The sequence below is a fragment of the Lytechinus variegatus genome, chromosome 11 (assembly GCF_018143015.1).
Source record: "Lytechinus variegatus isolate NC3 chromosome 11, Lvar_3.0, whole genome shotgun sequence".
NCBI lineage: Eukaryota > Metazoa > Echinodermata > Echinoidea > Temnopleuroida > Toxopneustidae > Lytechinus > Lytechinus variegatus.
The window spans coordinates 32043738-32068350 of NC_054750.1; the positions used below are offsets into that span (position 1 = coordinate 32043738).

At 37.9% G+C, this 24613-nt stretch overlaps 1 pseudogene; it reads left to right on the forward strand.

The window, feature by feature from the left end:
- Nucleotides 1-13223: 13223 nt before the first annotated feature.
- The window catches only part of LOC121423536, a 122004-nt pseudogene continuing 110614 nt past the window's right edge, over nucleotides 13224-24613 (forward strand).

Consider the following 24613-nt stretch of genomic DNA (forward strand, 5'->3'; position numbering starts at 1 on the left):
CATGTGTTCAGGGAGGAATGAAACTACATTTCATATGACAATGATAAGAAAATAAAAATATTTCATATTTCATATAATAAAATACAAAAGAAATAGTGAGTGATGTCATCAACTTTCTCATTTGGATGTAACTGGCTCGTTCATATAACTATTTTGTTGAAAATAAGCGAAACTTTAAAATGCCATAACTTTCTTATTTAACATCCGATTTTGATGAAATTTTCAGTGTTATGCTTGTTGAATTTTTCTCTTTTTATACAAATCAAGTTTTTGTTGGGGTAGACTTGTCCTGTAAGGGATTAATTGCTAACCTTTGTGTTAGGGGTCCTGTTCATATTTTGCGCCACTTTTTTTAGCCGGAACCAAGTTTACCCATCTTACCGATTTCCCGGTCAAATCTGACCCAGGATTAATAGCAATATGGACACCTTGTTGGCAAAATCGAAGGTAACCCTCATTTTTCCTGACTTATTTTTATTTATTCATTTATTTATTTATTCATAGAATGAAACAACATTAACATTTTATCTTTGGTATTATTTCAGCTGGAATTGAGACGTCGAGTTATCTGTTTAGACCACCGTCAACTTTGGAAAGAATTGTAATCTGCAATTTCTCCAAGCATCAATACAGAAATGTGATTATTCCCCCATCATCAAAGGTCAATGATTTTGCTTCTTGCATCCTCTTCGATTTTGGTCTTTGAGAGGAGAAACTTAGCTTTGGAAGGAGAGATCTTACGGAGGAAGGGGAAGAGGTCTTTCGAGTTTAGTCACGAATAGACCATAACATCTTTCAAATTTAATTTGCCCTTCATCAACGGAATGTGAGTGTACTTTCCGTGCAAATTTGTAAGTGAAAACAAAATGAACCACGCGATGAATTGATAACGTGCACATGCCGTTGAATTAAATAAAAATAACCGCATACACATGCCTTAAGAAAATATGATCACCATGGAAACAGAGTTAAACATGTCTCCATAGTCATTCATCGTGATATTCATTATACGCACTTCGAATAGATGATTACTGACAATGGCTCTTCGCTTTCGTGTGACGTCATGGGTTTTGATTGTTATTTCCATCGTCTGAGGTTTCCTGATGGAAACGGTGGTGGAATTATCCTGATTTCAAGAGCAGAGATTGTTCCCTTATACCTTGGGAGTCGGACCGAGTCTGTGTTTGTTTGAGTAATGTGTGTACATTACCAACTAATGACTGCAACAAGGAGTTATAATCACATGTGGATAATAGAGTCCCCATTTCGCTAGCAAGATGAACATATCGTCAGCATAGTAATTTTCTGTTTGCTGCACATTAGTTAAAACCTAGATTTTTTTTCCATTCGCTTTCAAGTCCTTTTAAACCGGGAACTTTATCTTTTAATTCTCGAACGGAAGGTAATAAGGACGATTCCGTTCTTTTTAGTATTGTCAGGAGTTTCGGGGGGGGGGGGGTTCGTGTTCTGTGTCCAATCGCATTTCGTCGGTCGTCGGCATGCAACCCACACGCTTCCGCGGCCACTTCAATCAGATAACAAAATCTCATCAATTTTTACCAAACTCCACTTTTTTTTCTCCCGCGCGAAATGGCGAAACCTCCGAGGGCTGATAGTGTTACCGAAAGTCATTTAGGCCTCCCCCAAGACGGATGATTCGGCATCATCTACCTTGTCATATATTCATATTCTGTGCTAGTTTTAAGTATCATTTCCAGGGTCCCTTCTTACAAAGAGTTACGATTGATCCGATAGATGGTAACTACATGAAAATCCATCAGTGTCATAATTTCTTTCTCCTGGAAATTCACATAATGTCCTTTGTGAACAAAGAGACGCACATTGAACTCTGATGAAAATGATGAGAGTAGGAATATAAATCGTATCTGGAAAATATTTTACACAAACATGCATTTTTGATGCCGACGTTGCTGGCTTTCCATAGTTGTGGTTGATCGGATCAATCGAACTTTTTGTTAGATAGGGCCCTGGTTTGAAGTATTACTTCCAGGGGCACTACATCTGAGGTGGATGGTGGAGTTTATATTTCGAAGATAAGTATTTATGTTGATCTCATAGCACAGATTTCGCCCACAGCCTCGGGTGGTTTTGTGATCGAACAGGAATCCACTTTTTGGGCGGGAATGTGATTTTGCACAGGTACTTCAACCAAAAAAAAATACAATTTCATTATCAAATTTCAGTATTTTACATTGCACCACGTGCTATTTAACTGTTTCGAATAGTTGAAAATGGATATAATAGAAAAGAAATAAAAGTATTCTCATATCCTTCGTCATAGAAATTTCATTAATAAATCAGTGACTTGAGGAAAGTCAACATTTTATTTAAAAATCTTTTTCTTTAGTTGTTTTCAGTTGTTTTGATTTTATATCACATAAGTTTTGGTTACAGATGTCCTTAACTTGAATTAATCATTTTCATTATTATGTTGGTTTCACTCAGTCGAGAAAATTACTTAATGGTATAAAGCTGTAATTCATATTTATATACCATCACAACCTTATAGTCAATATTCCAATGAAATTTCTAGCAAATTCACCAGAAACCTCAATGGGTAAAGTGTCTACTCGTTTCCAAGAACAAATGCATTAAAATTCGATAGAAAAGAACACCTTAGTATCACAATGTCTTTACACAAAGACATAGGCCATCTAAACACAAGTCATGCTATCGACATCGAGCGCATCTAAATGCGACCACTAATTATAGCATTCGTTTTTAGGTAAACCGCCATCGTGTACAATGTACCCTGGTGCGACCTCGTTCGCGATGACGCCGGTGTGCAAGAGGTTAATGCTGGGTAGAGTTACACCGACATCGCCTATGACTTGGTGGTCGGGTTACCGAATCGGCGCTCGATCGCAGAGAAATGGAGAATCAAGTCGATTGTTAGAAGGAAATCTGTTTAGACGGTATAAATCCCAGCTCGTATTGGGTTTGATATCCCGGTGCGTTTCAATTATACTGTGAAATTTAGAAACGTGAGAAAGACAAACCTTACATCGGTACGTCCTCCACCGTCTAATGCACACCTTAATGTCAATTCACAATGTTTTTTAAAGCATGGAAATGGGCAATGTGTTATTGTATTTTGTACACTGTTGAAAAAACCCTGATTTTACAGAAAAATAAAAGAAGATTTTGCAGAAAGCAATACCAGAATCATTCTTTAAATTCATGAAACAGGAATTTTTCTGCATTTTAACAGAACAGGTCTGTTAGAAAAAGGGGAAATGAGTGTTTTATTTAAGGAAATTTGTAAGATTACACACACCAAATACCAATTTCCTGTAAGATTACGCAATCTGGTAAGATTACAGGTGTTCTCGAGACTCTGCTGCAGGAACTTCTTTTAGTTTAAGGATAAATTTTCGAACAGTGTTCATATGTTGACAAAAAAAGATATAGAAATGATATGAACCATTAAATTAAAGTTTGAAATTCAATAAGATATATAATTCTGAATGTAGTTGTATATGTAGTTGTGTTCATTCGAATGATTTATTTTAAAAATACTCCGAGGACATTTGGAAATGCAAATCATGTGATACCCATTAGTAGATAGTCAGTTCTTGTATAGCGCATAACACATTATGAATAACGTCTCTATATGCGCTTCAAAAGGACTTGGATATTATAACCCCGGCTCAAGCTCAAGCAGCCTGTCTAGCGCTCGTCATTTCAAGGAATAGATTCCTGCCAGGAACCCATTCACCTCACCTGGGTTGAGTGCAGCACAATGTGGATAAATTTCTTGCTGAAGGAAACTACGTCATGGTTGGGATTTGAACCCACGACCCTCTGTTTCAAAGTCCGGAGACTAATCCACTGGGCCACAACGCTCCAATTTGTGATCTTTGGAAGACTGTGGTCCTGCAGACGGATGCACAAACAGGTTTCACAGTACACTGTTAAAAAAAATCCGATTTTACAGAAAAATAAGATTTATCAGAAAGCAATAACAGAATCATTCTGTAAATTCATAAAACAATTTTTTTCGTTCAATTTAACAGAACAGGTCTGTTTATTTAAGGAAATTTGTAAGGTTCCATACACCAAATAACAATTTCCTGTAAGATTACGCAATCTGGTAAGATTACAGGTGTTCTCGAGACTCTGCTGCAGGAACTTCTTTTATGTTAAGGATACATTTTCTAACAGTGTACCATAGATGTCTGATATCCAATTATTCAATATCTGCAGTAGCAGCTCCCGTAGTACCTGTACATGCATACTTGCAATATCAATTTGTATCAAAGTACTACTGGAGCCCGTCTTACAAAGATTTACGATCGATCCGATCAACCGCAACTATGGAAAACCAGCAGTGTCACTGTTTAAACTGTATGTTGGTTCAAAATGTTTTGTAGATATGATGTACATTCATACATCCGTCGTTTTCTCGAAAATGTAACAAGCTCCACTTTGTTTTACAAAGGATATTGTGCAAACTGGTCCTGTAGGAAAAAAATTGTGACAATGATGGATTTGCATATAGTTGAGGTTGGTTTGATCAATCTTAACTCTTTTGTAAGACCAGGGGCCCGTTGCAGAAAGAGTTGCAATCAATCGCAACTCTAAAAATCATGCGCAACTTAATTTTCAACCAATCAACAGCGCGCATTTGGGACTTGCGATAGATTTTTTGACTTGCGTTTAAACGCAACTCTTTCTGCAACGGACCCCAGGACTCCGTAACGCAAAGGTTTGCGATTAATCGCAAATATGCAAGAAGCGCACTGATTGGTCCCTGGTCAGTATTTCAAACCTAATGCGCGTGTAACATTGATATTGATTGGTCAGTTCATTTAGCGATTGATCGCTAATCTTTGTGTTACGGAGCCCAGACCCTGGTAGGTAAACGTTAAATCTATGCTATTATCAGAATACTTGAAGTAAAATTTCTGTGTCGTATCCTTCGTATCCTTTTTATCGTGATTTTATTCCTCCTTCGATTTAGTCATTACCAATATCTTCATCATGACCACCATCATCTCCATGGCCTTCATCATCATCATCATCATCATCATCATATCACCGTCACCCTCAGCTTTATCATCATCTCCATCTTCATACTAAAATATTGCATGAATTCATGTTTCGTATTTGAAAATATATGCCCATTCTGCTTTAAAAATGTAATAATTAATTCAATTAATATAAGTTTGGGATTGTCATTTTTGTCAAGCAATCTGCTTATGATGACAATCCTTCTCCTGCAAATTGTGAATATCATATAGTTAATCATTTTTGTCTGGAATTATCTTTTTAGTACTCTTTATTTATAATTCATGCCAAAAATGCTAACATATTATGTTTATTGTGTTATGAAAAACGTATTATACGAATGTTATGGATGCAGAAGAAAACAATAAATCAATCAAAATCAATACAAAATAATTGTTCTTATTCCCACATTAACGGGAACACAAAGCATTATTATTCAAATCAAAGCCAAGATTGGCTGCAAAAACACGCAATTGAAAATGTGCGTCACGTCGCCTGCAGGCGTATTTTTTTACGATGGCATCGATGCGATAATGGGGGATGGCGTGAAAAAACTGTGTGGTTTTAGTGACATGGTTTTTTAAAGTGCTGTTACGAAAGACGTGATTAGACTGCGGTATATACTATAGGATGGGTGCATAGATCTTGTTGGAAAGTTGCAGCTTTTGACACCTCCATTTGTTCCTCAGTGTTGCCAGATCCGAGCTGAAGAAAATCCCCAAAAGGCACTCAAACAATCCCCAAATTTTGAAATTTATGAAAAAGTGAGGACATTTATCATGGTTATTACCCAGAACTAGTTAATATGTGTTTGTTTGTTCATACCATACACATTTTTTAGGTTTCGATGCAAAGTAGATTGGCAGCACTACCATTGTATCGTACAACCACTGATCTGAAATCTCGGATCAGTGCGTACAACCCCCTCGTGGTATGTTTGGTACAACCAAGTTCAATGTGATGAATACATCAGTTGAATTGTGTAGGAATTGCGCTGATATACATTCTATGATCTACAGTAGATCGTATAATAATATTAGCATCATAATATTACTGCGAAAATAACGGAATCTTAGTGCTTTTCATCAAAACCTTCAAAAATCCCCTAAAATGAATGAAAAATTCCCAGACTTATTTGAATCCACCAATATTTTTTTCCATCCCCATAGGCTTCTCAAAATCCCAAAATCTTCCAAATTTGGGGATGGAAATTCCCAAAATGGCAACCCCGTTTTTCCTTCATGGGCATGACGGGATTCCTTCTTTGGACACATCTACAAAGTCAATGTTCACATAGTGACAATGTATTATATTCACACTGTTAAATGATCAAATTTAACAGTGTGAAGATGTTTGTGGACAACTGTGGACACATGTACAGTGTGTGTACATAATGGGCTTTTTGACACATTCATTTGTTCCTTCATGGACATGGCGTTTCTTCTGTCCCTTCCGTCCCTTCTGTGGACACCTCTACAGAGTCCATTTTAACATAGTTGACTATACGTGAAAATGAAATATTCACTGTTAAAATGCTCAAATTTAACAGTGTGAAGATGACTGTGGACACATGTACAGTGTGTGTACATGATGGGCTTGTTGACACTTTCATTTGTTCCTTCATGGGCATGGCGGGATCCCTTCTGTGGACACCTCTACTGAGTCCATGTTCACATAGTGTGGACTATTATACGTGATATTGTAATATTCACACTGTTAAATGATCAAATTTAACAGTGTGAAGATGATTGTGAACAACTGTGGACACATGTACAGTGTGTGTACATAATGGGCTTTTTGACACCTTCATTTGTTCCTTCATGGGCATGGCGGGATTCCTCCTGTGAGCACCTCTTCTGAGTCCATGTTCACAAAGTGTGGACTTATACGTGAAATTGTAATATTCACACTGTTAAATGATCAAATTCAACCGTGTGAAGATAATTGCGGAATTACTGTGGACACATTTACAGTTTTGACACCTTCATCTGTTCCTTCATGGACATGGCGGGATCCCTTCTGTGGACACCTCTACAGAGTCCATTTAACATAGTTGACTAACGTGAAAATGAAATGTTCACTGTTAAAATGCTCAAATTGAACAGTGTGGAGATAATTCCACCTCTCCGTGTACATGCAGGGGCCGCGGAAGCGGGGGGGGGGGGTCCAGGGGGGCTTCAGCCCCCACTTTTTTTCAAAAACCGTGTACAAAAACGTATAAATGACAAATATGATGGTGCTTTTTGCATGGTCAGCCCCCCTTCCCCCCACTCAGAAAACTGTTCCGCAGCCCCTATCTGTGATGGTATTTTCACACTGCAGTGTAAATGTTCACAGTGTGAAAATGTTATTCACGCTATTAGCTCGATTTAAATGTACAGATTTATCAATTTGAAGATTAATTTCACATCGCATTCTGCACCATGAACACACTGTAAGACACTGTGATATTTCCAGTAGGGGCGTTGCTATGTCAGGGAATACATTATTATTTTAAATACACTTGTAGCCACCCCCCCCCCCCCCCATTCCGGTAGAAATCACCCCAAAACAACAAAACCCAAAATGGAATTTGTCTATAACATGAGTCAAATTTACGAATATCACCGTATTTATTCACACAAGATGAAAATCACACACACAAATAAATGATAAAAAATCATGCGACTTATTCATACTTACACTATCGATGGGAAGTGGTCGGGTAATATCACATTATATACACCAGCCAGTGTAGGTGCAAGCATAATTGTGCATTATGCCCTCAAGGCAAAATGTGATTGCTCTTTCTATGTCCATGCTCGGGTACATATCTTATGCTGACAGTATATCGTGTGTTTTCAAAGGGCTTGTATTGATGAACTTTTTTAAGGCCTGTATTCTGTATACAACGCTTTCCCCTAAACAATCAATTGTACACGTGATTTGGAATTTACAAAATACCCGAATAGAAGTGTTCATTATACTGTCGTGCCTGTCCAAGTTTAATGTCAATTTACACGACACTTCCACAGACATGACAGAGATTGATTGAGTTGCTTCTGCGTCAACATATGTGTCGTCACGTCGACAAAATTATAGCTTTTTCGAATAGATCTTTAGATCCCAGAATTAACGTTTCAAACATGTTATTTTTAATTTTGGCTGGTATGAAAAGAATGGACTGTAATTTACTTTGCTGACACTGATGTTAGGAAATATAAGGTGACATTTACTTGACGAGCGACGGGATCATCTTTTTTTTTACTAGTCGACACATTGCCTTACTATGAAGACCTGTTGTCTTTTTTAAGATGAAATTGCGACATGGTATGCTGCAATGACGATTTCCTAAAAGTTACGTGTCGTCATGGCGATATAAAGAATCTTGCAAAGTTGACTTTTAAAAGGTTACTGTGTTACATCTGCCATCTCGTCATGTAGATTTCAGGAAATTGTACCCAAACCGTAAAAAAATCACTCGTATAGAACGAATGCATAATTAATGTTATGTCATCATTTTGCAATACCAGACATATGAGGCGCTAGGTGTAAGCCAAAAACTCGAGCGTAGTGGACATTGGGAAAATTGTGACTTGCCATTGAAAGCATATGATGGCGGATCAACTAAAACTAAGCCTTTAATCAAATGACTTATCCTTGATTTTTGGAGTCATGCTTGTTTTTTAATTAAACGTTTCTTACTACTCACATCAGTTATGATTGGTGTGAACAGTCTATTTGGAGTAACTGTAGTGCAAATAAATAATTTAATTTCTACTTTTCTAATAACGATGCCACGCCGTCGCCCTGGCAGATTGGGGGGGGGGGGCAGAGGCAGTCATCGTCTATGTAAATTTCTTCTCTCTGCTTTTTTGGGGGGGGCCTGCAGACGGTATTTTTAAAGCCACCAAAAAGTGGCGAATCAGTTATGAACTGCTAAATGTAGAGGGAAAAAAAATGTTCAGAATTCCACGAAATTTCATCGTTTCTCTTATCAATAATTTTCTTTTAAATTCCATTCTCTTAAGAAGGGGTGTATAAAATTCACCGTCGGGAATTTCGAAGAATGAGAGGAGATACAAAGAAATGATTTTGCGGGCATGACAACGGTTTGACATGGTGACACTGCAAGTGGGGGTAAGGTGGCATGTATGCAGAACGCAATCACTCAAGAAAAGGCCTAATCATGAACATGGACGGGCGATCATCTTGTTGGGATGTCGGCGGTAGGAGGAATTGGATGAATCATCAGTTTTAATCAGATTCAGTCGACAAGTAACAGTAGGCGTCCATCACATACCGTAACATGATCTGTAATTGGTTCATTGTTTGTACGAGGTTGAGTCACTGACGTGCACGCTCACGTGACAACCTAAGGCCTCCCTCCGAGCGATTCTCTTGAGCTGTGTCTAGCCAATTTGGTCGTGCCCTTACTCAAGTGTCGATTAAAGCGCATGACGAGGAATATCGAGGCGCTTAGAGTAATGAAATCGGTAATCCTTGTTGACACCCTGGACTACACACGCGGCGTCCCGATGTTGATGTTATTCCATGGCGTTCCATAGTCTGCCTCCTATCACGTGGTCTGTAATGAGCTACGAGTGCTAGCGGTAAAGGCGCCGCGCTTTGAGTAGTTTGCGCAAGTCATGAATGCATATTACATATTTTGGTCCTATATTATAGGGTGAAGTAACAGCATTCAGGGTGTCAGATTTATTTTATCAGTCGTAAATTATACGTGTCAACTGATTCATCTACATTCATTTTATTTCTTTTAAATTTCTCTTGTTTGTTATGATTAATAATACTACTAATTAATGTAATTTAGGCGCCATATCCATCTCGTTAGAGATGCTGAAAGCGCACAAGTGGAAGGGGGAGCAAATAAAATAACAAAGGAACAAAGAATTAATTGATAAAAAAAGTTATAGAGGTAAGTTGTTAGCTTTATCTTAAATATTTCGACACACTTGCTATTACGGATCTCTTGTGGGAGGGAGTTCCATAACACGGGGCGCCCCGCATAGAAGAGTCCAAGAATCCCCCCCCCCCCCGCACTTTGTTTTACATTTTGGAACTGAAAGAATACCGGGGTCACTGGAGCGAATAGAACATGTAGAAGGTGTGTAGGTGTTGATGAGAGCAGTGCTGGACTGTTGTGCAGAGTCATGAACTGAGTGATATACCAGCAAAAGCATATTGAATTTGACACGTTCACTCATGGGCAACCAATGTAAAGATTTTAGAACAGAACAGGTGTGATATGCGTGAATTTGTTATAAAGGGTCGCTATATGAGCAGCAGAATTCTGTAGTTTTTGTAAAACGAGTAATTTGGGAGTGGGAAAGATTTAAAGGACAAGTCCACCCCAACAAAAACTTGATTTGAATAAAAAGAGAAAAATTCAACAAGCATAACACTGAAAATCGGATGTAGAATAAGAAAGTTATGGCATTTTAAAGTTTCGCTTGTTTTCAACAAAATAGTTATATGAACGAGCCAGTTACATCCAAATGAGAGAGTTGATGACATCACTCACTCACTATTTCTTTTGTATTTTATTATATGAATTATGAAATATTTTTATTTTCTCGTCATTGTCATGTGAAATGAAGTTTCATTCCTCCCTGAACACGTGGAATTCCATTATTTTAACATTTTGTGCTTCAGGCAATTAGGTCCTAATCATCAAATTCGTAAAAATTGAAATATTGTATAATTCAAACAATAAAAAACAAAAGAAATAGTGAGTGAGTGACGTCATCGACTCTCTCATTTTGATGTAACTGGCTCGTTCATATAACTATTTTGTTGAAAATAAGCGAAACTTTGAAATGTCATAACTTTCTTATTTTACATCCGATTTTGATGAAATTTTCAGCATTGTGCTTGTCTGATTTTTCTCTATTGATTTAAATCAACATTTTTCTGAGGTGGACTTGACCTTTAAACAAGAGTGCATTGCCGAAATCAGGACAAGATGAGATGAATGGATGACCAACTATCAGTAATTATTCAATTCAATTCAATTCAATTCTTTTATTTCATTTCCATTCAAAACATAATACAAAGTAATATAAAACAATATAAATCAAATACAATTTTACAGAAGGGCATTCTTACTTCGTAAAAAAAAAACACAGTATAATATAGAGCATAAATGGATATTATCATTATTGGTAATCAATAATGTTCGAAGCATTACTTTCACATAAAACACATACACACACGTTATTGTATACATACATACATACATCTGATTATCTATATTGTTATATCTTTAGTATTTTAACAACATTATGCAATACAGGATACTTTCAATCAGGATAATTTTTGCCGAGGGGTAACTGCATTTGGCCACCGCACGTATACAAGTTTTTTTCATACATTGCGGTCGTGCCAGAACCCTATTAGAATGTCAACGTTCTTCAAATCAATTTTTTCAGATATAGAGGGAAAATTGGGTTGGGCGTGCCCAGAGCGTGGAGAGACTGAGATAATTTTCCAATCGATTCCAGACGTTAGCTATACCGAAAATTTGAAATAAATGGGGGTAAGTAATATTTCTTCCCACGATTCTCAGACGTTTTGATCTATACTGTCGCAAAAAGAACACGAAAAGGGGATAAATTTGATTATTTGAATGAGATATAAAAAAGGAGAAATGGACTTATCATCAAAGAAATGTAAAGCAAGGTTTCCACTTTGGCGAGTTAACATCGCGAGTTATGGCGAGTTATAGCGAGTTGCCAAAATGGGGCACTCGCGATAACTCGCATAAAGCTCACCATGAAACTCGGGATAACTCGCGACAACTCGGCATGGCTCGGCGGAGCTCTTTCAAGCTCGGGACAACTCTCCTTGAAGTCGTGAGCAGTTTCAAAATTTTTGAACATGTTCAAAAATTTTGCTAACTCGCTGTAAATCGTGCTGAACTCACCTAAACTCGTTATATACTCGCAGAACTCGCAATTACTCGTAAAAAACTCGAGATAAACTCGTAATAACTCGTAATAACTCGCCACATCTGAGTATACGCGAGTGCGTTCCGAGTTCTCTAGAGCGAGATACGAGCATTGCGATCGTTTTACGAGTCAAGTGGAGGTGCCCACGAGATTAACGCGACTTTAGCTCGAGCACCCCGAGTTACAGCGAGTTTCGTATGAGTTTATTCAGAGTGCGTTGCGAGTGCTCATTTACATGCCAGCTGAATGATAAATATCCATTTTGCTATATATAAACCCCTCAATTTTTTTTGGAAATCTGAGTGTGACCATTAATTTCTCCCAACTCCCAATTTTACACAATTCATATTTGACATTATTAAAAATATCATTTAATTCTCTTTACAATGATAACATGCTTGTTATGATTATGCCATTACGAAAAGAGCAGAATTCAAAAGTGTTAGATGAAGTCTGAATTGAAAAGCTGCAAAACGAGCAAAAAAGTTTGAAAATCTGAGTTTGGCCACTTATTTCTCCCAATTCCAAATTTTACACAATGCATATATGATATTTTTCAAAAGATCAGTTGATTCTCTTTAAAATGATAACATGCTTGTTATGATCATGCCATCAAAAAAGAGCAAAATTCAAAAGTGTTGGATGAGGTCTGAATTGAAAAGCTGCAAAACTAGCAGAAATAGTCATGAAGGGTCAATACAGAACATGATTCTTTTGTCTGTGTCAATAGAGATGAAAATCCATTCAAATCAAGCCCCTGCTTCTTCATTTCTTATGTTTTGTTGTGGTTTATGTTGGTTTGTTTGTTATGTGTTTGCTTGTGCAGAGGAGTGTTTGATTCCATTTTAATGTTGATGTTAAGGTGCATGAAAACAAAAGAAACCGCTGGGAAACTCACTCATCACCATGGAAGAAAAGAACAGTGACTTTCAATATTGTGTCATTTTGCAACTTTTGAATTTTGACCTTGCCCACCATTTAAAGGCACTGCACCTCCACGTGAACCATAATCATATCATGTAGGGTATCAATTTTAAAAGAAATTAATGATCTATTCATTGATATTGATTACCCATCGATATTTACTAAAACCGAGGAGGGATTATCGATCAAAGTCAGATTTCCAAACTTTTTTTGAGGAGTAAAAGTGAGAGCACATTTTAACTGACACACGCATGTTCACGGACTTTTAAAAAGGCTGTTGTCACTCCATTATTACAACTACCAACAAATAAGGAGAGAAATATGCCTCGACCCAAAAGATCCACGAGTTGTGGCCATTCAGGTCGGGAAACTCCGAAAGAAGATGTCATTGAAAGAAGGGTAGAAGTAGAAGAAGTGGAGGAAGAGACAATTGAAACGGAAGAGGAGGTCAATGACGAGCAGAGCCAGGTAAAAGAACAAGACACCAAACTAGACCAGGTCCAAGTGGAGCGCCTCTGGCAGTCTCACGTACATCACGCGATTCAATATAGCAGCAGTGCTGACTTTGAAAACTATTATAAAATAATTATTCACAAAACACGATTCATATAATGATACAATACTACGTTCATTGACAATAAATGACATTTGACCTTGATCATGTGACCTAAGACTTGTCAGTGATACTTGATAACTCTTATGTCCACGTTTTATGAACTAGATCCATACACTTTCAGAGTTATGATGGTAATTCAACGAATACCCCCAAACATATTGCCAAAGTCCATTGGCCAAATGACCTTGGTCGTGTGGCCTGAAACTCGCACAGGATATTCAGTGATACTTGATTAATCTTATATCCAAGTTGATGAATCATATCCATAAACTTTAAAAGTTATGATGGTAATTCAACAAATACCCCCAATTGGCCAAAATTCAGTGACCTTGAATGACCTTTGACCTTAGTCATGTGACCTGAAACTCGCAGAGGATGTTCAGTAACACTTGATTACTCTTATATCCAAGTTTCATGAATCAGATCTATAAACATTCAAAGTTATGATGGTAATTCAACAGATCGCGCCCGAACATCACCAAAGTTCACTGACCTTTGACCTTGGACATGTGACCTGAAATTCGCACAGGATGTTCAGTGAGACTTGATTACTCTTATGTTCAAGTTTCATGGATCAGATTCATCAACTTTCAAAGTTATAATGGTAATTTAACAAATACCCCCATATTAGCCAAAGTCCATTGACCCTATATGACCTTTGACCTTAGTCATGTGACTTGAAACTCAAGCAAGGTGTTTAGTAATACTTTAATAAGCTTATATTTAAGTTTCATGAACTAGGTTTATATATTTTCTAAGTTATGATGACATTTCAAAAACTTAACCGTAGGTTAAGATTTTGACGTTGATTCCCCCAACATTGTCTAAGTTCTTTGACCCCAAATGACCTCTGACCTTAGTCTTGTGACCTGAAACTCAATCAGGATGTTAAGTAATGCTTGATTAACCTTGTGGCAAAATTTCGTGAACTAGGTCTATATATTTTCTAAGCTATGATGTCATTTCAAACACTTAACCTTCGGTTAAGATTTGGTGTTGACGCCGCCGCCGGCATCCATCTTTGAGTGCCAAAAATGTGCATGTCCCGCCCCTTGGTCGTATGAAACTCTTATCACTCGTAACAAAATCTTGATAACTCGTTTATAGCTCGCCTTAAGTCGTATAAAGGTCATACTAAGCTCGGTCTGACTCGTTTCGCGCTCGGTTCACTCGTACAGCGAGCGTAGTGAACTCGATGTTGAGTCTTTTGTCACTCGAGCAAATTCCAGAAAAAAATGTATATTTCACGCGAGCTTGTGCGAGTTAAGGCGAGTTAGAGCTCGCGCAGCTCGCGTATGACTCGCAACTCTAACTCGCCAAAGTGGAAACCTTGCTTAAGACTTCGATGTCGGTAAATGGGAAAAAAAATCATATGACATGTGCTTGTGAATTGGGTATTGAATTAGGTCCCTCCAAATGAACTTCATAGTTATGACTCAGCGGGAGCTGGGGGAATACGTGGTAGAGTAAGAGTTAATACCTTGGTCACATTTGTTCTACGGCGGCGGTACGACAAGTCGAAAACAGCCGGGTTTTTTTTTTCATTTTTATTTAAACCACCTATATGTAGCTGGTACAAAAATATTAAAATGACTGTTTTCGACTCGCCGTACGGCCGCCGTAGAACAAATGTGACCAAGGTAAAAGAAAGGGAGACGGAGTTTTGGAAGAAGGGGCTTTGAAAGATGCGCGTGCAATTTGACAAATACCGAGACTATGGTTTATAAGTAGGACGCACAAGGTACGATATTATGCCAAGTTATTTAAGTAGTTTACCTTAACAACAAAATGCTGTTCATGATAACTATATATTAACAGATAATGTAGCTTGTTTTTGCAACATTGTTTTCCAGATCATCTTTTGAAATTATTTCGCAATGTAAAGCTTTCCTGTTAATAGAATGTCATTAATACACTCCACACATCATTTCAACATGTAGGACCTTTCGTGTGTTAAGGCATCAATCGCACAATAAAATCGACTCCGTTTTGTCATGTTTGTTATGACCATTGATGTAACGTAATACCTTTGATCAGTCTGAAAGTGGTTTCGTTGGTGTATGAGTGGTGCTTATAAACCTCACCCGATAACACCAGCACCGATTGTTCCCTAACATTAACGAGTCCATCTATGTAGCTCTCTAACGAGACACTATCCACGTTTGATGAATCGAATAAAACTCCATTTGCTGGCGAAGGTTAATTAAGAGAACCTTGGCAGCTTTTTTTTTCGAATAGCGATAAAATCACCCGACAAATTAAGCTAATGGATAGACGGTGATAAAAAAATGATGCATTAACTAGTAAATGTCACTGTTGCCATGGTTAAAGTTCTCAGGTTGTCAGTCATAATTCCGGAATTTTTCACGCTTTTGACACGGTTGGTAAATTTGCCGACATATTTTTACATGTACCGTCTTTGGGCCATAATTCAAACAATGTTTCAATTTGTTGGCAAACCAAGAATATCCAAATGTGTAACACGTCATTCTACATTGCAGTGTTACTTCGGTGGACTGCCGTCTCTTCATTAGGATATACTCCTCGTTCCGAATCTGTTTGTGATAGTGTCGCAGTACTAAATTAAGATCTGTCAAACCGGGTGTCTGTTTTATAATGTGTGTCACATTTTCGCTACCCGCTGATTTAAACCACGATCGAAGTAACGCTCAGTTTTTAATGATGCATATAAACACCATTACGACCCTGTTCGCCGATCCTTCCGTATATAGTCGAAGGTTTCAGACAGCTTTATGGAATACTAAAGATATTTTGACAATATTCTAATTCGATAACATCCGAACAACAGAGAGATGCGATAGAATGACGAAATAAACACCAGACAGCGCTCTATCGATGTCACTTTCCCTAATAATGTATTTTCACTCTATTTCTCCATCTATCTGTCTTCGAATGACCAACTTGTTTACATTCTAATACTCTGCCGTTGAGAAGGCGCATACAGGTGGGCGGTGTTTTATAAATAAAATAGCATCACCAAGAATTCTTAAGTCAAACTTGATCGTGGCATATTGTATAAAAGTTGATACTCCATTAATTTTGCCAGCCAATGGTAACTCCTGTGGATCCTTGGTTCTGATTGGCTGTCACCGTTGGGTGGAAAAGTTGATAATAGTAGGAAATCTTATCAAAAGCTGCCCTAGCAATATGATTCGTGTTCAGATTATGGATAGAAAAGGAACAAGAATGTTTCTTTCGAAACGTGTGAAATTGATAATATTGTCGTCACAAAATGTTGAAAAGTTTTCAAGTGTACGTATACAATTTTTTTTTTCATACATTGCGGTCGTGCCAGAACCCCATTAGAATGTCACTGTTCTTCAAATCATTTTTTTCAGATATACAGGAAAAATTGGGTTGGGCGTGCCCAGAGCGTGGAGAGACTGAGATAATTTTTCAATCGATTCCAGACGTTAAGTATACCGAAAATTGGAAATAAATGGGGGTAAATAATATTTAACTATTAACTATGTTAATTTTGCCAGGCATTGGTAACTCCTTTGGATCCTTTATTCTGATTGGCTGTCACCGTTGGGTGGAAAAGTGTAGTAAATCATATTAAAAGCTGCCCTAGCAATATGTTTCGCGTTCAGATGGATAGAGACGGAACAAGAAATATCAATGTGGTACCACGAATACTATGATGTGCCAGAGATTCAAACAACGAACCAAATCAAGGGCTGATCCTCTGAGTCTGAGTCACCCCCCCCCCCCCACCCGCCATACTGAATTGAGTGATGTCACGAATTGCGCCTATTGCATTCTATGAGGAAAAGTATTTCGGTCACTAATACACCTATATATCATTGAAGCACACGAAAATTTCTGTAACTTAAGTTTTCAAGGCTTTCACATCTACTTTAGAAAGTTCTTTTGGAAAATGCAACGTGTATTTGTAAAGTATCTAAGGTCGTGGTCAAATTTCGCGCATCCTTTGAAAACTATATATTGGCATGGGCACCCTGGGATAGTGAGTTGCGATGTGCAGATCGATCCATGTCTTTGTGAAAGCCCACCCAAGCTTATTAAAGGATAATCACCACTCTCCAATTATGAGGGGGTTGTGTGAATGTTAGGCGATCCCCAGCGCGTCCAGGGCCCTCAAAATCAATTCTGTCTGGGAGCCCTATCATGTCAATACATAATTCGTCGTGGAATTGCTTTTTGATGCGATTGTCCCCCGTTATGCGACTAGTCTGATGTCTGCCAGAATAGGTTGTCAATTCAGCGTTAAATGTGCTCCAGTGGATTAGTCTCCGGACTTTGCAACCGAGGTTCGTGGGTTCGAATCCCAGCCATGGCGTACTGTAATTTCCTTCAGCAATACATGATCCACATTGTACTGCACTCATCCATTGACCTGGGGCCCGTTGCATAAAACTTTTTACCTGAGAAACCTCAGGTTGTTTTTACCAGAGTTTTTGCCCTGTGTTAAAGTCAATGGCAGAAATCAGACTAACCTTAGTTTTCAGTTTTTACCAGAGTTTTCTCAGGTAAAAAGTTTTATGCAACAGGCCCCTGGAGCTAAAGCTGGGGTAATATGCTGTACAGTGCGCCATTTATTAGGCAACTCGACAATCGACGCCTCATATCATTTTTTTTTTTCTCGCTTTAAACATATTAAACGACAAGCTTATGATATAAATATACAATTGGATATGGATCAAATGAATACGTTTGAAACAATGAAATGAAATAAAGTAACATAGAAGGCGAATGACAGTAATATTATATTCATCATTATTATATTTATTATTAGGCCTAGTAGTAGTAGTATTAGTAGTAGTAGTAGTAGTAGTAGTAGTAGTAGTAGTAGTAGTAGTAGTAGTAGTAGTAGTAGTAGTAGTAGTAATATTAGTATTATTATTATTGTTGTTATTATTATCATCATCATCATTATCATTATTATTATTTGTTTGGAGTCACCTGTTAATGAGAGGTGAAAAGCAAACTGAATGATTATAAATGATCAAATTAAGGTTTTCAAGAATGTTACCATGATAATTGTGAACAGTTGATTTGTCTTACTCGTGTGCCCAAAAGGGATCGTATGTATGTTCTCGCTTTGATCACCTTCTACTTTCTCAGACTACACCCCCACCTAGGTTAGATTTCATCAAACCGATCGATATAAAATACCTTGCCATTGCTAAGGGATTTCGATCCTGTGAATTTGCCTCACAAACCGAAACGTGTTTTATGTTAGGTCCAATTCATGCCCCGACAAAACCATCTTGATGTTTGCGTTGAATCAACAGTGAGCAGGACAAGGGTAATACTAAATGTCCATTCCATCTCCTTCGTTATGAAACAAACTCCGTCATTATTTGTCTTTCCCCATTCCCTTTCCCCTCTTTCCCCCTTGTCCCTCAACCTCCCTCGTCTTCTCCCTCCTCCCCTTTCTCATGAACTTCTCCAGTTTTCTTGGATCTTCGTTATCTTGATCGTCTTCTCTCCTTCTTCGCTCACTGTTCCTTCCTTTTCCCCTTGGTCTTCCTCCGTCTAGTCCTGCTCTTTCTGCTCTTCTTCATCAACATTCGATCCCCTCTTTTTTTCATTCATCCTCCCCTCGTTCTCCTCTTTCTGTTTCCCCTCCTGATCGTCTACCTTTTACATGTATACATGTATATTCTTCTCTTATCTCTCTGCTTATATTTTTTAAATAACTCATCCCTCCTGCTTTACTTCTCCGATCCCATCTGTCCATCTGCAGCTCATCTCCTTGCTCATTTCTTCTACTTTCTCCTCATTCTAACCCTCTCCCTCCTCTTCCTCAACTTCCCTTTATTATAATACCCCCCCCCCCGTCCTCCTCCTCCTCCCCTCCTCTTCCTCCTCCTCTTCTTCCTCCTCATCTTCCTCCTCCTCTTCCTCCTCCTCCTCTTTCTCCACCCCCTCCTCACCAATCATCCTCTTCCTCCTCCCCCTCATACCTTCCTCCTCATCTTCCTCCTTTTTCTCCTTTTCCTCTTCCTCCCCTCCTCCTTACATTCCCTTTCCCCACCCTCTCTTTTTCCAAATACAAACCTTGTAGGCCTGACTGCCTGCATGTTCTGTCTTGGGAGCAACGATCCGCTCTCCCCTCCTCCTCATCCTCATCTCCTTCCTATGTGACAATCGATGTCGTTTGTAAATTTGCTCTCCGTAATATGAAATTAAATTGAACTTCCATTCCTCTACAACGGCGGCTACTCCATTCTGTGGCTTCCAACTTGCTCCTGCTTTTTTTCCCCTTTTGCCAGGAATATGTAAAAATCCATGGTCGCGTGTCAAAGCCCAGAGTGGGATTTACCCAAGGAAGGACTGTTTACCTTTTTTCGCCATGTATAATTCACATCTTGACTATACCTCATTTTGCCCGGAGATAAATTTGCTATTTTACTATTTTGTTTCTAATCATCCTCGCCAAATCCAGGGATCGCCCACATTGGTTAGCTTGAGGGATGAATAAACCATCTTCTTGGCCTTTGGTCAGGTTCTTAAAATTCAGAAATGGAACATGTATATCCTCACTCGTTTTTTTTTTCTTTTGCAACGAAAATTAGATATTGACAATACCTTTCGTCTGCTGTTTCATGTGTACATATTCGAGAACTCTCGCGACTATCTTGAATACATCATGATTTTAAACAGTAATTAAGTTACCTATTGAGTTTAATGATATGATAATAATAATAAGATAGGGTATTTATATTGCGCACATATCCACCTTGTTGGTGCTCAAGGCGCTCCTATATTACCCGGCTAAGCTAGGCGTTTACAGCGCACACAGCTTCTTGAGGAATTTCTTCCTACCGGTACCCGTTTACTTCACCTGGGTTGAGTGCAGCACATTGTGGATCAGTTTCTTGCTGGAGGAAATTAAAAGTTTAAAATCTTGTAAGGAACATATTTAATTTGTATAAGGCAGTTAGTGTCAAATTTAGTTTAGAATGTATCTATCAGGTATGTATTATTAGCTCAGAGCATCATAGCAATTAGATATATAGGCATTGACCTTAAAGATGAAGAATCATGACTGTATATACAACTAGATTGAGGGTTGTCAGGGAGGAACCCCCCCCCCCCCACCTGGATTTTCAAATACTATTCTCTAAATTTCAAGGATTTAAAATAAATCCAGATCGGCTGTAAATAGTGACTGCCGAAAATGTGATTTATTTTTAATCAAAAATGTTAACTTCCAAATCTCACGAGATTTGAATTAAAAATTTTTAGATTCAAATTTCAATCCACGAGGTTTAACTATAAATCTAATGTTCGGCTGGTCATGCAGTATTCAAATCCTTGAAATTTAGAGTGCCCACTAAGCGTTTAAAATAAAAAAGGGGGGCACTTGTTAAAAGGTCGGTCGTTTCGCCCTCTCTCTTTAATATTTTCTAGAACATCTGAAATATTTGCAAAAATCAATTTTAGTGAAAATTAAATTAAGTTAAATTACATTTTTAAAGCCAAGGATCTGTATGTCTTGAATTTATGTTCTTGGGCGGGGATATTACTGTGTATTTCTTATTTTTATGACACGGATGAGCATGATGATTCGTCCAGTGTTAGGTTATCATTTTGTCATGTGTTGTTATTTATAATTATGTTTAATATTATTGTAGGTTTGACTATATCAAACATTCTTCACACGTTACAGTGCGATTTAGCCAATTAGTAAAGTGGATACACTCTGAAAAAAAGGTTTACCCAATGTTGGGTAAAATGAGAACATGCATGTTGGTTTAGTAAGATATCCAACATTTTGTAAATTTTACGCAATTTTTGCGTTGAAATAGCCCAATATGGAGTTTAAAAAAATTACCCAGCAAACATGCATGTTCCCTTTCTTCCCAATATTGGGTAAAATTTTACTCAGTGTTTTTAGAGTGCATTGTACGCGTAAATTTCTGTCAGCATGCTGGTCTTTTCTCAAAACGTGTCAACGTTCTGTGTTTAGGATTTTCAGCGTACTCCATTTACCTCTATATTTTCATTATTTCACAAAGCTGGCTTGCTTAAACTCTGACAGAATATATTTGATCTATAGATGTGATAAGATAACAATGTCCCATATTTTAAGGGTTTTGCTCGAAATTTCCCTCGCTTCCACTCAGTGGCGTAATAAGCTAAACAAATTGAGGGGGCTCAATATGCCGCGTGAAATTAATAAGAAATATTTCATTACAAAAATCCAAGTTTGTGATAGATCTTGACATAATATTCGGAAATGGTATATTTCACCCTTGTCCCTTCCCTTCCTTATTCTTTTCTCTTTTGGGGGGAGGGGGGAGGGGTGCAAGAGCCCCCCCCCCCCCAACAGTTCGCACATGCTTCCACTACTCAAATTTGGCTTTAAACCCATCGAATAATACGCGTCAATGCAAGGCTGCCGTTCCTTGGACCGTCCCTGTACGATATTTCATTCCAACAAATGAAATTTGCACTTTTTCGCTGAGTGCTTCTAACGGGGTATACATTATCAAATATCCACGAATGAGTCAGAGTTTCCGAGTGAATTCACAAAGAATGTACTCCGTCCCGTTGCTTCCTTCTCCTCTATTCAATCCCCAAGGAGTTGTTGAAAGGGAGTGAAATGCAATAGGATACTCGAGTAAATGCCTGTCCCGGTTGCTTTTTAGACATGACAGCATGTTTGATAATAAGAAAGTGTGGGTATATAACCCTTGTGTATTGAATTCCACTTGTCTGGACAAGGACGTTAATAGCGTTGCGTTTTTATAAGCCCGTCCGTCCAAGGACGGGACTTATTATGGTATCACGCTCGGTGTCCGTCCGTCCATCCGCCAACTTTCATTTCATTCATTTTTTTTTCCATTTCCAAAAATCATTTACAATAAGTTTTGTTACATACATCTTGATATAATTATAATCAATTAAACAAAGAAACTTATTATGTATAATAATCAAGATAACAGGTCGGAAACGGAGGAAGCTGCCTAAAAGCGAAGCTTGTCCTTGTAAACGCGATAACTTAAGTTTAACTTAACCTCATATAATTTGGTTTTAATCATACTAGCATGAATCCCAGGAAGCCTATTGATTTTGAGGTCAAAGGTCAAGGTCACAGTGACATAATTTCATCTTACCCTTCTGCAGTCTTTATAAACGCGATAACTTTAATTTGTTTAACAAATTTTCGGCATTACTCCTATTTGTTTTAAGATCAGTATGCTCGATCTGTAATGAAAATCATAAGATCAGTATGCTCGATCTGTATGAAAATCATAAATCATAAGTCAGAAAATCATAAGCCAGAATAGCCTGGTGGTTGAGTCGCTGCCCGGAAAGCAGTAGATGGCAGGTTCGAATCCCACTGGTTCCAATTTTTTTCTGACTTATGATTTATGATTTTCATACAGATCGAGCATACTGATCTTATGATTTTCATTACAGATCGAGCATACTGATCTTAAAACAAATAGGAGTAATGCCGAAAATGTGTTAAACAAATTATTATTTCCTCCTATAAAAGCCTCTTAATTTATTATTGTCCGCGATAACTTTAGTTGAACTTAACCTAGGCTCATATAATTTGGTGTGTATGATACTAGCATAGATCCTAGCAATTCTCTTGATTTTGAGGCCAGAAGGTCAAAGGTGAAGTCGTCACCTTCTACTTTTCTTTCTTGACCAATAACTACATTTTCCGTGTTACAGACGGGTGTATTATGTGCTTGTCTTAGCGATACCCTTTTTTGCTTGTTTGGTATTAGTATGAAAGGGTCATTACGTGCATACATATCTATTGGAGATATTTGTTATAAAGTGGCACAGTGTGCCTTATATTAGCGACGATCGGGGGACGGATAACGCCCCCCCCCCCCCTCTCTCTCTCTATTTTTAAGATTTTGTACAGGATCCTATGGGAGAGAGTCGTCTCGCCCCCCCCCCCCCCCCCCCGATCCAAAATATATCACGAAATATTCGCCTATAAAACAAAATTCGCGGAGAATATTTTGCTCCAACCGAATCATATCAAAGACATAAAAATTAGGTTTTGGCCATCTTGTCAGGTGCTCGACGCAATATAATGAAGATGGATAGTAATTATGTTATATTATGGGTGTCCGCTTTGAGAACAATTCATTGAGTTGATGTGGCTACCTTGGGGAAAAAAATATTTTCAATAAATACATTATTATATGATAATTTTAATGAAAGAATGAATAGCAGCTGCATGTCTTAATAAAACGCTGATTACCTAAACTATAGGGTGATGATGTTAATTATCCCGGGCTAATTACGCTTATTGTGTCTTGTGTTTTCTAAGCTTGTTCTTGTTAGAGAACACGCTTTGTAGCCCGTTTTTCACGGGGCCAACGAATGTTTTGCGAAGGTTTTGTGAAGACGCGAATGTCAAAAAATAGCAGTCCGATCTTCACATTTTAAAGGCGCCAAAACTGTGCAAATGTGCGACTGTGGTTCAGAAGCTTCGCAAGTCGTTCGCGGGGGCCGCTTTTGTTCGCGAGCATAGTTATTTAAAAGTAATCGTGAACGAAAAAAAAAATTCTTGTTCTTAGTTGTGATTTCGGTTTCGTACTATTGTTGGATCATTTTTGAAAGTGCAAATTTGCTTATCAAAGACTGCGCCAACAGATACTGGGCCATCATGCGTCAGAAAACTTAGAACTCGGCATATTATGCGATGGGTATGGAATATGGAAAGCTCGTAAGCCGACTTGTTCTGAGTTGCCAAAATCCTCACCATTTTACCGTAAACAAGACGATCGCATTACATTCCGAATTGCATGCTTTCTATAATAAGGGGTAAAGAAACCACTGAAATTGACTTTCGAAGATTTTCAGCCGATTTATGTTTCTCTACTGAGATTTTTGTAGATTTAATCAAAATGCACGTTTTCATGGAAAGTCTAGACATGAGAGTCGAGTATCTTGTATAGATACATTAATCCTCCAATAGACATTACTTATCCATTATGACATTGGTGAAGAAAAATCCAAATTAAAAAGAATTGTTATTAGTTTGTGTTACTAATGACAACAACTTTTAGATAGGATGAATGAACAATAATCCTAATAATTTTAATAACGCTCTAATGAACGCGAT